This window comes from Budorcas taxicolor, chromosome 5 (assembly GCF_023091745.1).
Source record: "Budorcas taxicolor isolate Tak-1 chromosome 5, Takin1.1, whole genome shotgun sequence".
NCBI classification, from domain to species: Eukaryota; Metazoa; Chordata; class Mammalia; order Artiodactyla; family Bovidae; genus Budorcas; species Budorcas taxicolor.
In genome coordinates this window covers 55,178,643-55,191,525 of record NC_068914.1, presented here as the reverse complement: position 1 = coordinate 55,191,525, position 12,883 = coordinate 55,178,643, and the positions used below count along the sequence as shown (strand labels likewise).

The window sequence follows — 12,883 nt, the reverse complement described above, 5'->3', positions numbered from 1 at the left end:
GTAATTTTTATTTTATGTTGCACATATTTAAAATTAGTAAAACTCTTTCTAGAATATCATCAACCACACTGACATTGACACACACAGAATAAGGTATCATCTACAATAACATGGTCCTACTTGGGATCATTATCAGATTTCACATTATCTACTGGTTTACTATACGCATACTAAGCGTCAGGCTCTGGGACTGGTGTTAGGAAATCAAAATACACAAGCTTATGTTTTGTTTTCAAGTGGGAAATATGAAAGAACAATGACTTCAGTGACACGAGCACTTTCTTCAGCCATGCCTGTCCTTACATGTGTGCAAGGACCTTCGCTCAGAAGGCTGAGATAGGAATAAACAATGATTTGTATGAAAATTACGCTATTCATAAAAACATTATGTTAATGTATGCATTAAAGATAAAATTTAAAAATAAATGAGTTAGAAAATTATTCATTAAAAACTCTTTCCTTCCTAAACATATCACATTCAGATTTCAGGAAATACCCCCACCAAAGAAGCCCGACAAAACAGACAGTATTTTGCATGACGACTGCATGAGTGCGTGCTCAGTCTCTAAGTTGTATCCGATTTTTCGCGAACCCACGGACTGTAGCCCACCAGGCTCCTCTGCCCATGGGATTTCCCAGGGAGGAATACTAGAGTGGGTTGCCATATCCTTCTCCAGATCTTCCTGACCCAGAGATCAAACTCATATCTCCTGCATTGGCAGGAGGATTCTTTGCCACTGAGTCACCAGGGAAGCCTGCATGATCATTACTGTTACGGAAAAAAATAAGAAAGGGAAGAAGAGTTCCCAAGGATAGCGAAATTTTAAGCTGAGTCATCAGAGAGAAAGCCTCACTGAGGAGGAGACATGAAGTTCCTGATGAAGGTAGGGAAGCTAACCATGTGAATATTTTGAGGAAGAACATTCCCAGCAGAGGCAAATGCATGATGACACTCCTAGGTTGGAATCAGGCCTGGTAATATTTGAAGAATAAAAAAGAGGCCAGTGGGCTAGTACGAGGTGAGATCCAAAAAGAAACACTGAAGACTTGATTGTATAAGACCAAGTGTAGAACACTGGTGTGACTCACTTGAACAGGAGTAATTATGAGTTCTAACATGCATTTTCACAGAATCACTCTAGCTGTTTTGTTTAGAATGGACAAGGGAGATAGGGTGAAAAGAGAGTAATTAGTTAGCTATTGCAGTGTCAGCATAAGAGATCATGATGGCCTGCAGCGGAAATGCAGCAGCAGAAATGAAGTGTTCAGATTCTGAATATATGTTGAAGGACAGCTGACAGGATTTGCCGACATGTGACATATGAGATATAAGAGAGAAGGAGGAGTAGGGGAAAGCTCTAAGGTCCTCAGGTGCAAAAAGAAAGATAAAGTCACTATTCACCAAGAAAGGGATGACTGTACAAGAAGCAAATGGTGCAGAGCAAGACTAAGGATTTCTTTTGAGCATGTTAACTTTGAATTGCCTGTCAGATACCCAGAGGAGGTCAAATAATAGATGTATGCATGAGTCTGGAGTTCTGTAGAGAGGTTTGGACTTGAGTTAAAAAATGTGAATGTTCTCTTAAATTTTTACAGCATTATCTACAGACAATTTTTTGAATGTGAATATTAATTGTATTACACAAGTCAATCCCACAAACAGCTATATCAACATTAAAAATTTTAATAAATAGCCAAATCAATCTGGATTCAATTGTCTCATCCAATAATAGTACATCACAACTCTATTTCCATGGCTCAAAAACAGCAAATCAATTTGGTCAAGTGAGTCAAATAAAAGTCAAAAAAGGTTTTTTTTTATTTAAAAGATACAAACTGGAATAGTTGATATTATCATCGTGTATAGGCATAGCCTAAAATCTGATATTTATTTCTATTTGTTTTACAGACCTATAGATTATATATTAATATTGCCTAAATCTGAAAAGGGGTTTCCCAGGTGGTTCAGTAGTAAAGAATCCACCCACCAATGCAGGAGACACAGGAGACATGGGGTTTGAGCTCTGGATCAGGAAGATCTCCTGGAGAAGGATATGGCAACCAACTCCAGGATTCTTGCCTCGGAAATCCCACGGACAGAGGAGCCTGGCAGGCTAGAGACCACGGGATAGCAGAGTTGGACGCGACTGAGCAACTGAGTACACACACACAAAACTGGAAGAGAAGAAAAAGTCTAATGCAATAGAAAACAATAGTAAATTACTTAAAGCTATATGATCATATACAATTAGCCTGTTTTCAAATATTTAATATTTTTGTCATATCTTACTGTATTTAATCGAACATTAACCTCTAAAAAAGTGGCCTTACAAACAGAACACTTACTAGACTACTTACAACACACTCCCTCTTGTATGTTTAGTTATGTATAAGAGCAATTAGAGAAAAAGTTATTTTTAAGGAAAATGTACCTTTGCAGAGAAAGAAGTTCATAATTGGCTAAAAAGTAGAATTTCCATTATTTATTGAAATCCTTCAGCCACTCAATTTTAATTCAGACCACTTTATGATAAGATACATTTTCAAACTAATCTAACACAAAGCAGAGAAACCTGACTAATTTGGGGGTTCAGAAAAAATTTTAAGAGGAAAGGTTGCATATGAACAGAGAAGATTTCACTAACTATGAAGGCAGAGATTCAAAAAAAGGAGGGCAATGTGATCCAAATCAAGTTTGACTATGGCTTATAATTCATATTGGCAATAACAAAGAGAGTCTGGGGACATGCTACATCACAAGATTATAGATTGCTTGTCAAGCAATAGAAAGCTGTATCAAGCTGTCAGAATGAGATGTTCAGAAGTACATCTTTTCAAATCCAGTCATACTCGCAAATAGGTAAAGGGACAAATTCATAGCGCATTTGATTTGTTCAGCAAAGAAGAAATAAGATGGTAGCAATAGGAAAGAAGTGAATTTTTAGATCTACTTTGATAGTAGAATCCATAGCACAGGCAGATGAATCAGAAGATCACAGACTCAGAATTTGATGGCAGCTCAGAGATGATCTCCATCAACCTGTCTTTTTACATCTGACCTTTATGGAGACAGATCTCCCTAAGAATTTCAGTACATATGCCTTCTTCCAGGCTTCCCAGGTGGTTCAGACAGCAAAGCATCTGCCTGCAATGCAGAAGACCCAGGTTTGATCCCTGAGTGGGAAAGATCCCCTGGAGAAGGAAATGGAAGCCCACTTCAGTATTCTTGCCTGGGAAATCCCATGGATGGAGGAGCCTGGTAGGCTGCAGTCCATGGGGTGGGTGGCAAAGAGTCAGGCACAACTGAGTGACTTCACTTTCTCCTTCTTCTATGCCTTTTCCAGTTTGTCAAACAAACACTGATAAAAACAAAACAAAACAAAACAAAACAAAGTGCAGCTATAATTAAGAATCCAAATCGGTTTACTTCAAAATAAGGAGAGGGGACTTCCCTGGTGGTCCAGTGGCTAAGACTCTGCTCTCCCAATGCAAAGGACTTGGGATCAATCCCTGGTCAGGAAACTAGATCCCACATGTCACAACTAAGACCTGGAATAGGCAAATAAGCAAATAAATACTTTAAAAATAAAGACTAAAACAAAATGTATTAAAATAGAGATTATCCAAGGGCCCTAATTTTATAACGAATCCTTTAAAAGCACAGAGAACACTAACAGATGGAGAAATATACCATGTGCATGGATTGGAAGAATCAATATAGTGAAAATGAGTATACTACCCAAAGCAGTCTATAGATTCAATGCAATCCCTATCAAGCTACCAACAGTATTTTTCACAGAGCTAGAACAAATAATTTCACAATTTGTATGGAAATACAAAAAACCTCGAATAGCCAAAGCAATCTTGAGAAAGAAGAATGGAACTGGAGGAATCAACCTGCCTGACTTCAGGCTCTACTATAAAGCCACAGTCATAAAGACAGTATGGTACTGGCACAAAGACAGAAATATAGATCAATGGAACAAAATAGAAAGCCCAGAGATAAATCCACGCACCTGTGGACACCTTATCTTTGACAAAGGAGGCAAGAATATACAATGGATTAAAGACAATCTCTTTAACAAGTGGTGCTGGGAAAACTGGTCAACCACTTGTAAAAGAATGAAACTAGATCACTTTCTAACACCATACACAAAAATAAACTCAAAATGGGTTAAAGATCTAAATGTAAGACCAGAAACTAAAAACTCCTAAAGGAAAACATAGGTAAAACACTCTCTGACATAAATCATACCAGGATTCTCTATGACCCACCTCCCAAAGCAATGGAAATAAAAGCAAAAATAAACAAATGGGACCTAATTAAACTTAAACGCTTTTGCACAATGAAGGAAACTGTAAGCAAGGTGAAAAGACAGCCTTCAGAATGGGAGAAAAATAATAGCAAATGAAGCAACTGACAAAGAATTAATCTCAAAAATATACAACTACTGCAGCTCAAGTCCAGAAAAATAAACGACCCAATCAAAAAATGGGCCAAAGAACTAAATAGACATTTCTCCAAGGAAGACATACAAATGGCTAACAAACATGTGAAAAGATGCTCAGAATCACTCATTATCACAGAAATGCTAATCAAAACCACAATGAGGTACCATCTCACGCCAGTCAGAATGGCTGTTATCAAAAAGTCTACAAACAGTAAATGCTGGAGAGAAAGTGGAGAAAAAGGAACCCTCTTACACTGTTGGTGGGAATGCAAACTAGCACAGCCACTATGGAGAACAGTGTGGAGATTCCTTAAAAAACTGGAAATAGAACTGCCTTATGACCCAGCAATCCCACTGCTGGGCATACACATTGAGGAAACCAGAACTGAAAGAGACACATGTACCCCAATGTTCATCGCAGCACTGTTTATAATAGCCAGGACATGGAAACAACCTAGATGTCCATCAGGAGATGAATGGATAACAAAGCTGTGGTACATATACACTATGCAGTATTACTCAGGCCATTAAAAAGAATACATTTGAATCAGTTCTAATGAGATGGATGAAACTGGAGCCTATCATACAGAGTAAAGTAAGCCAGAAAGAAAAACACCAATACAGTATACTAACGCATATATATGGAATTTAGAAAGATGGTAACAATAACCCTGTATGAGAGACAGCAAAAGAGACACAGATGTGTAGAACAGACTTTTGGACTCTGTGGGAGAGGGAGAGGGTGGGATGATTTGGGAGAATGGCATTGAAACATGTATAATATCATATATGAAACAAGTTTCCAGTCCAAGTTCGACGCATGATACTGGATGCTTGGGGCTGGTGCACTGGGACAACCCAGAGGGACGGTATGGGGAGGGAGGGGCGTTCAGGATGGGGAACATGTGTATACCTGTGGCAGATTCATGTTGATGTATGGCAAAACCAACACAATATTGTAAACTAATTAACCTCCAATTAAAATAAATAAATTTATATTAAAAAAATAAAAGCAGAGAGGTTTTTTCTTTTTTTGCTTGTTACCAAAGAGGAAGTATTTTAAGCAAGAGATTAGATTCAATGTATGAATATTTCTCAACTGCTGGCTTTGAAGAAGGAAGGGACCACCTGACAAAGAATTCAGGACCTCTCTAGGAGCTAAGGACAGTCCTTGGCCAAAAGCCAGCCAGGAATTGGGGATCTCAGTTCCACAACTGTAAGAAACTTAATTCTGCCACAACCATAGTAGGTTGGAAGAGAACCTTCACCCCACATAAAAATTCACCCCATGGAACCTTGATTTGACCTTGTGAGACTTCGTGAGACTCAGAATCCAGGCATAGCACACCAGTAGGACTCTGACCTACAGAACTGTTCTCTAATAAATGGGTGGGTGTTGTTTTTTAAATTACTAAGTTTGTGATAATTCATGACCTACAATAGAAAAGTAATACAACTTTCCACGAACAAATGACCAATCTCTACTTATCTAACCTGTTCTTAAACATACAAAGGCAAACTCAAAATCTTGAGGGGCTTTAAAAAAAATTGTTTCCAGGGCACTCTATTAGTTTGTAGTCTTCCTTACTTTAAACTGATATCTACCATCCTATAAATCCTAGTTTGACACTGGAAATCCACCTTAAGCAGGCCTAATTCTATTTTCATTTCTACTTTACTCCAACATTTGTACCAAAGATCTATAAAGGTTTTTATTCTGCATTCATATCAATAAAAAAGATTGAGCAATTACTCCAAATTTATGTATATATTATGTATATACATAAATGCCAACCTACATGTTAGATTGTGTCTCTGAAGGTCTAGACTAATTCTTGGAATAAAATAGGCATTTAAAAAATATTTTGGAAGTATGAACAAATGAATAAGAGGGTATTACAGGAGATTTGATTTAGATAGACAGTCACCAGACTGTTCCTGATGAATTAGAATTTAATCGGAGATCTGACAGATAAGATGTAGCCTCCCTGGTGAAAAACATGTTAAGACGCTGGAATAAGAAAACATAGCACAGTGGAAACACATAAAGGCTACTGGGTATACCAGGAGGTGAATGGGAAGATAGAAAGTTATAGGTGTAGGCCAGAATCAGATAATGTTGAGCCTTGTAGGCTAGATTCAAGATTTTTAGTTTTACGCTAAGTGCAGTGGGAATACTTGATGATTATTGTATTGCCTTTTAATTTGCATTAAAGCCATTGACTGCTTTTCTCCCATAAGATCCAGTGTGTATGATCAGCAATTTCCTTTCTTTCTAGTCCATCATCAACTACTCCTTTCCTGTTTCCTTTACCGAGGGTTTACTAAACAACTAGAGGTGGGAGGAATAAAGGATGCATTCTCTATTTAGGAGCTGGAGAATGCAGAAGAGGCTACCTTTTCCCTGTATTTCAGCAGAAGGGATGATGCACATGGCTCTCTAACTTTTTTATCCCCTCAGATTTCAGGAAAGAAGACTTTAATGGCAAAGTCTGTGGCACAGTAAAAAAAAAAAAAAATCCACCAGATTAATATTGGTCCACAGGCTCTACATAATATTGGTTCACAGGCTCTACATTCTGTAATTAAGTTTTGCAGAGAAGTAAAGGTCTAGATAGGACAGTACTTTAACTTGACAAAGAAACAAGACCTATACAAGTTATTCTAACCTAACTAAAGGAAGGGTAACAATAATTGCAATTGCCTTCCTTATGACAGGCACAGGGATGGGCCTTGCACAAGACACCCAGAATCTGACATGTATGGGCCACTCAGTAAGTATTGATATTTGACTAAATTATGGTTCATAACACAGTCCTTTGGTTTTCATGTGCTACCAAAATTTGTACACATTTTTCACTCAAATGTATTTAGAAATATGAACCAGAAATAAATCTGAGGCCAAATATATAGTATAACTTCATAGACAGTTGTTTTTTTAACAAGGCTACCTGAGATGTGCATATAAATAACTAGCAGTAAACTTCATTTATATCCAGCATCTTCTCTTTTGATGAACTGTGTGTTGAACTAGACTATTTCAAGGCAACTGCCCTATTGAATTACAGATACAAAAAGGATTACACTCATTTTAGCATGGAGAATCAGATTTCCATTCTTTAAGAATGACTAAAAACCTCAAACTTTTTCTATTCACAGATGGTACTCATTTGAACACATCATTCCATGCTTCCTGGAATAATCACGCAGCTTGCTTAGATTTTCTGAACATGACTGAACTGTGATGAAGCGATCAACATTCTCTGCCAAGGTATTCCGTAAATTATATTTTTATTCATAAATTATTCTTATCAGAGAAATACTTTTATCACGGTTGAAATGAAGGTCTATAGATCTATACAAGTAAAATTTGTTACAGTTTAAATGCATATCAGTTTTTAGTGATTACTTAGTGTATCTCACTTAGAAGGTGAAAATGTGTATAAAATATAATTACTCTCTAAATTTCTGAATATCAGTTATCAGAAGTTGCTACACTCTTATGATAGGATGGTAGCATTAACCTGGTTAACTGTGGTAATATGGAAGACCACATTTCCTTAATTCTTCAGTCATGACTGCATATATTTATCTTCAAGCACAGATACACTCTCTTTTAAGCAAAACAAATGTCTGAAAATTTTATATTTATAAATATCTATAAAACTTACCAAAGTATCAACACAATCTTTCCTAGTTTAGGAATATTTTTGTCTCTACTAATTTTTAATAAACTACAAAACAGAAGGTATAATATATGATCTGAGCATAAACAAACAAAAGTAACATTTGCTAATACCAAAATAATATGGATCAATATAAACATAGAAATGCCTGCAAAGTTCAAAAAAATTTTCTCATACCAGATAAATTTTGCACTAACTTGAATTTAATCAATATCATTTACTAGGCATTCAGATTGAGTGGTGTGGCCAAGTCTTAGGGTATATATATATGCGTGTGTGTGTGTGTGTGTGTGTATGTGTATATATATATCTATATATAGATATATATATATATAAAAGTAATTTAGCCAATAGAAACTATCACATACAGGTAATGCCAAAAGGAAAATTCCAAGGAAAGAGAAGGTCTGGGAGGTATAACCTGAAGGAACAATTGATCACTAGTAGAGATGAGGGAGAAATAATGTTCAAGTAGATTAATAAGGAGAGAGATACATTAAGTAGCAACATGATGTCTGTCCCGGGCTGGGAAGCATACCAGATTGGAGAAAAGAAATTGTAAGGAAGTCATAAGAAAAAAATTGGGGGGGGGGGGGCAGTGAGGGAGGGTGGTCATATTAAGTGTGGTGTTATTGTATGGCACTGCAACTTTGAGAGATGAACTTATACGACTATTGCAGAATGCAGAGAACAAGGGACAGAGATTAACTGGTAAAGTATAAACTTAAATAAATCCTGAGCCTCTGTATAATGAGTTATTAGGAAAGGGTACAGTTAATAGAAACTGGTTAGATACCACATGTATCCAAGACAATGTAAATTACAATGATAACAAAGAATAATTAAGAACAGAGCTAAAAGAAAGAGGCAAAAGAATATTGGCCAAAAATGTGATGATATAGTAGGCAGAGAAAAAACAGGAGTAAGCAAGTGGAATAAACCCAAGAATTAAGTTAATAGATCAAATGTACACTGTACACTTCCTAGAAGTAGGCTATGATTTGGCTCTCATGCAACAGAAAATAATACAAAGGAAAAAAATTAAGATGGTAAATCTCTGTGACCATAAATAAAGGCAAATTAAATGAACAGGAAACATGCAATAAACGCTGGTATTGAGATCAAAGGTATTGCTCTCCCACCTCTCCCTGACCTCCACCAAATCACACAAACAATACCATATAATTTAATGAGCAATGTCATCAAAAACATCCTTACATAGGAAATACTTAGTATGTTTAACTTGGCTCTTTCTTTTGTCTCTCAATGTAGATGGGCGGAATAATTATCAAACACATTTATGTAAACCTATTTCCTCAGAGGTTCTAATTACTCAGTTTTAAGTACACTTCTCTCTGGCAGTCTTGCTTAAACCAGAGATAGATTCTGCAGTAGCTGAAACAAAATTCCCCAACATTTGTTATGTAAATATGATTTTAGGTGATACTACAAAGCTGAGAATATGGAATGATGAACTTTTATTAGTATGCCAAATTAAATCACAAAAATGTCATTTTCATGAAAGGGAACTGAGAAACTATCTATAAACAGGCTAAGGTTTTCTAAAAAAAATTTTAAGTGTCTGTCATGGTGCATCTATAGGTAGACAATTAGGGATCCAAAATTCTATGGACCACAGCTATAATGGTTTCTAAACCAAATATTATCAAAAACATAAGATTCAGAAAAATATCTCAGTAAAACTTCAGGGTGAAAATGTCACTTTCTTGGGGAGAACTCAACAAGAAAAATGATGACACATTCTATTTGGAGGCAAAGTGAGTTGATTTGTTTTATAGAATCATTAGTTTGAAAGCTCTATATGGCAAGTCATCTCATGAGAATATCTATCATAATGACAACTTTGATTTGAAGTAGTTTATCAGAAGCAGCTCTTAGGGGAGTAATTATATAGCAGAATTAATTGTCTATTAAGACCACTCATATTAATAACACCTGGAGACTAAGTTGAACTATTGACACTGAAGAAGAAATGAGAATGATATACTGGTTAGTGCTGATTTGCTTGAGGATGGAATCTGAATAAATAAAATGCTAGTTTCAAATCTTGTTAGCATAATATATAGAGTTGTCTTGAGAGGAAAAGCTTAGGTTAGAGTAAGAGGTGAAAGAAAGAAATTCTGAGACCACCAAAAACCAAGAGAAAAGAACATATTTTAACAGAGAGAAGCAATTAAGGAATTCTACTCAAATCTTGAAGAGTTGTGAAATGAAAGTCACTCATTTGTGTCCAGCTCTTTGCAACACCATGGACTATGCAGTCCATGGAATTCTCCAGGCCAGAATACCAGTGGGTAGCCTTTCCCTTTTCCAGGGGATCTTCCCAACCCAGGGATCAAACCCAGGTCTCCCATATTGCAGGTGGAGTCTTTACCAGCTAAACCACAAAGGAGTAAGAGGTAGGGAGAAACAATTTGGCTTTGAATCCATGAGGGTGAATAAACATTTAAAGGGGATGGTACTTACAGTATCAGAATAGCAGATGACCAAAAAAAAAAAATTTAGTCTCTGTCAAGTCAATATTTAATCTAGGGTAAATTAGAATAGGAAAAAGAAATTACATATTTAAAAAAAAACTCATGTAAGCCAATAATGTCAGGCACACATTGGTACATAAGAAATATTTAACAAATAAATCAATACGTGAACAAACTAATGGATGGATACATGGATGCATGGATTTCAAGAAGAAAATATCACCAATGCCATCACCAATATTGATTGATGAACAAGTGTCACCAATGCTGATTACAATCAAGTGCTACTTAAAACTATTCTTTTTTAAAGACTGGCTGTATGAAAATCCTTGGTAGAGTGAACTATACAAAAAGACGCCTGGATCAAAAGTTTGGGGAAAGTTCTATAAGATTTGGGTTGTTCAAGGATTTGGGTTGTTCAAGCATTCTGAGAGAGAAAGAATAAAAGGAGAGAAGTAGGGGAAAAAGTCAAGAGGAGAAAGGATCAAAGGACTGGGTGAGACTGGAGACACTATGAAATAATATTGTTGTTGTTTTGTCCCTAAGTCATGTCCAACTCTCTTGCAACCCCATGGATTGTAACCCACCAGGTTCCTCTGTCCATGGGATTACCTAGGCAAGAATACTGGAGTGAGTTGCCATTTCCTTCTCCAGGGCATCTTCCAGACCCATGGATCGAACCTGTGTTTCCTGCATTGGCAGGAAGATTCTTTACCACTTAGTCACCTGGGAAGCTCACAAAATAATGTAGCCAATAGAAAAACTGGTTACATTTCAGATTGCCAAAATATTTAAGAACAAAAATACCATTTAAAGTCATGTATATTATTGCAATGTAAACCCGTCCTTTATGTATTCACAAAACGTTCAGTAAAGCTATTACACATAACAGTGCATGGGGTGACTAGAATTGTCAAAATCATGCAAAAATTTTCCTGAAGTAGTCAAAAAGTTATATAAACACATCCTATTATCCCAACCTGATAAGTCTGAGAGATCTCTTCTGATCATGCCAGAACAGCTTGTGTCACACTGATCCTTCTGCAGGTAACAACTATGACCTCTGTGGTGAGGGAGGGACAGCTTCTGGCTTAGTGTCAGGGACGCAGGATTGCCAGAGTAGTTGCAAAAGGAAGAAGTCAGTAAGGGGTCAGACCCAAACACTGGGTCTGAACTCCCTAGAAATCCTTGGCCATTCTCATAATTGTGAAAGCATGTAGGGCATGCCAAGAAGCAAAGTGGAAAGAAACAGATGAAAAACTTACTAGAAATTGTAGTTGCTTCCCAGTGCAGACGAGATAAAATTCAGAATTTGAATCACACCATATTAAGGAATTAAGTAGCAAGCCTCATTTCAAAATCCCCAAACGATCATTCATTTACTTTGCTCTATTGTCCCTGATTAAGGAATTCCCTCCACAGATAAGGTTGAAACCATAATCACACATTCACAAAGCTATAATACAGTAATTTAATGGCTTGTGAGAATGAAAAGTCAACACCCTTCAAAAGAAGATAACAAAATCCAGAGTTTCTGCACAGCATCACCAACAACATAAAATTTAGGTTTTAAAATTACTATGCAGACAAGAAAATTTCTGCTGACATAAAAGTGTATCTCATAGTCAGGAGGAAAAAGTGTTCAACAGAAAGATCACAGAATAACACAGGTGTGGGAACTAACAGAAAACTAATTTAAAGAAGCTATGATAAATATTTTATTTGACTTAATGGAAAACAAAGCAAATGAGGAACTTCAGCAGAGAAATGGAGATAAGGAAACAGAACTAAATGAAAATTACAGAGTTTATAACTATAATACTTGACATGATACTGAATTTGTTTAATACCAGATTAAAGATGACAGAATACAGTCAATGAACATTATGGCACATCAGTACAAACCTGATCTACAGAATAAAGGGGAAAAAAGTTAGAAATTTTAATAAAGCCCTGTCCTTTAAGAGGCACAGAATTAGAATCCCAGAAGAAAAGAATAGTAAAGGGCAGAAAAACAATTTTAAAATGATGGCCCCAAATTTCTCAAATTTTAGAAAATTATTAATTTACCAATACAGAAAACTAAATGAACTCATAGCAAAATAAATGCAACAGAAACCACACTAACCATATTATTATAAAATTGCTTAAAAGAAAAAATCTTGAAAATTCCCCCTTAAATAACCTTTCATACATAATAGATAGTGATGGAAATAGTAGTTAACTTCTCATCAGAAATAATAAGAAC

The 12,883-nt window shown here is 36.2% G+C and overlaps 1 protein-coding gene across 1 annotated transcript in view; it reads right to left on the bottom strand.

Moving 5' to 3' along the window:
* PTPRQ (protein tyrosine phosphatase receptor type Q) overlaps positions 1-12,883 on the bottom strand; it is a 236,614-nt gene that overhangs the window by 114,721 nt on the left and 109,010 nt on the right. The gene's annotated exons all lie outside the window — the stretch shown is intronic.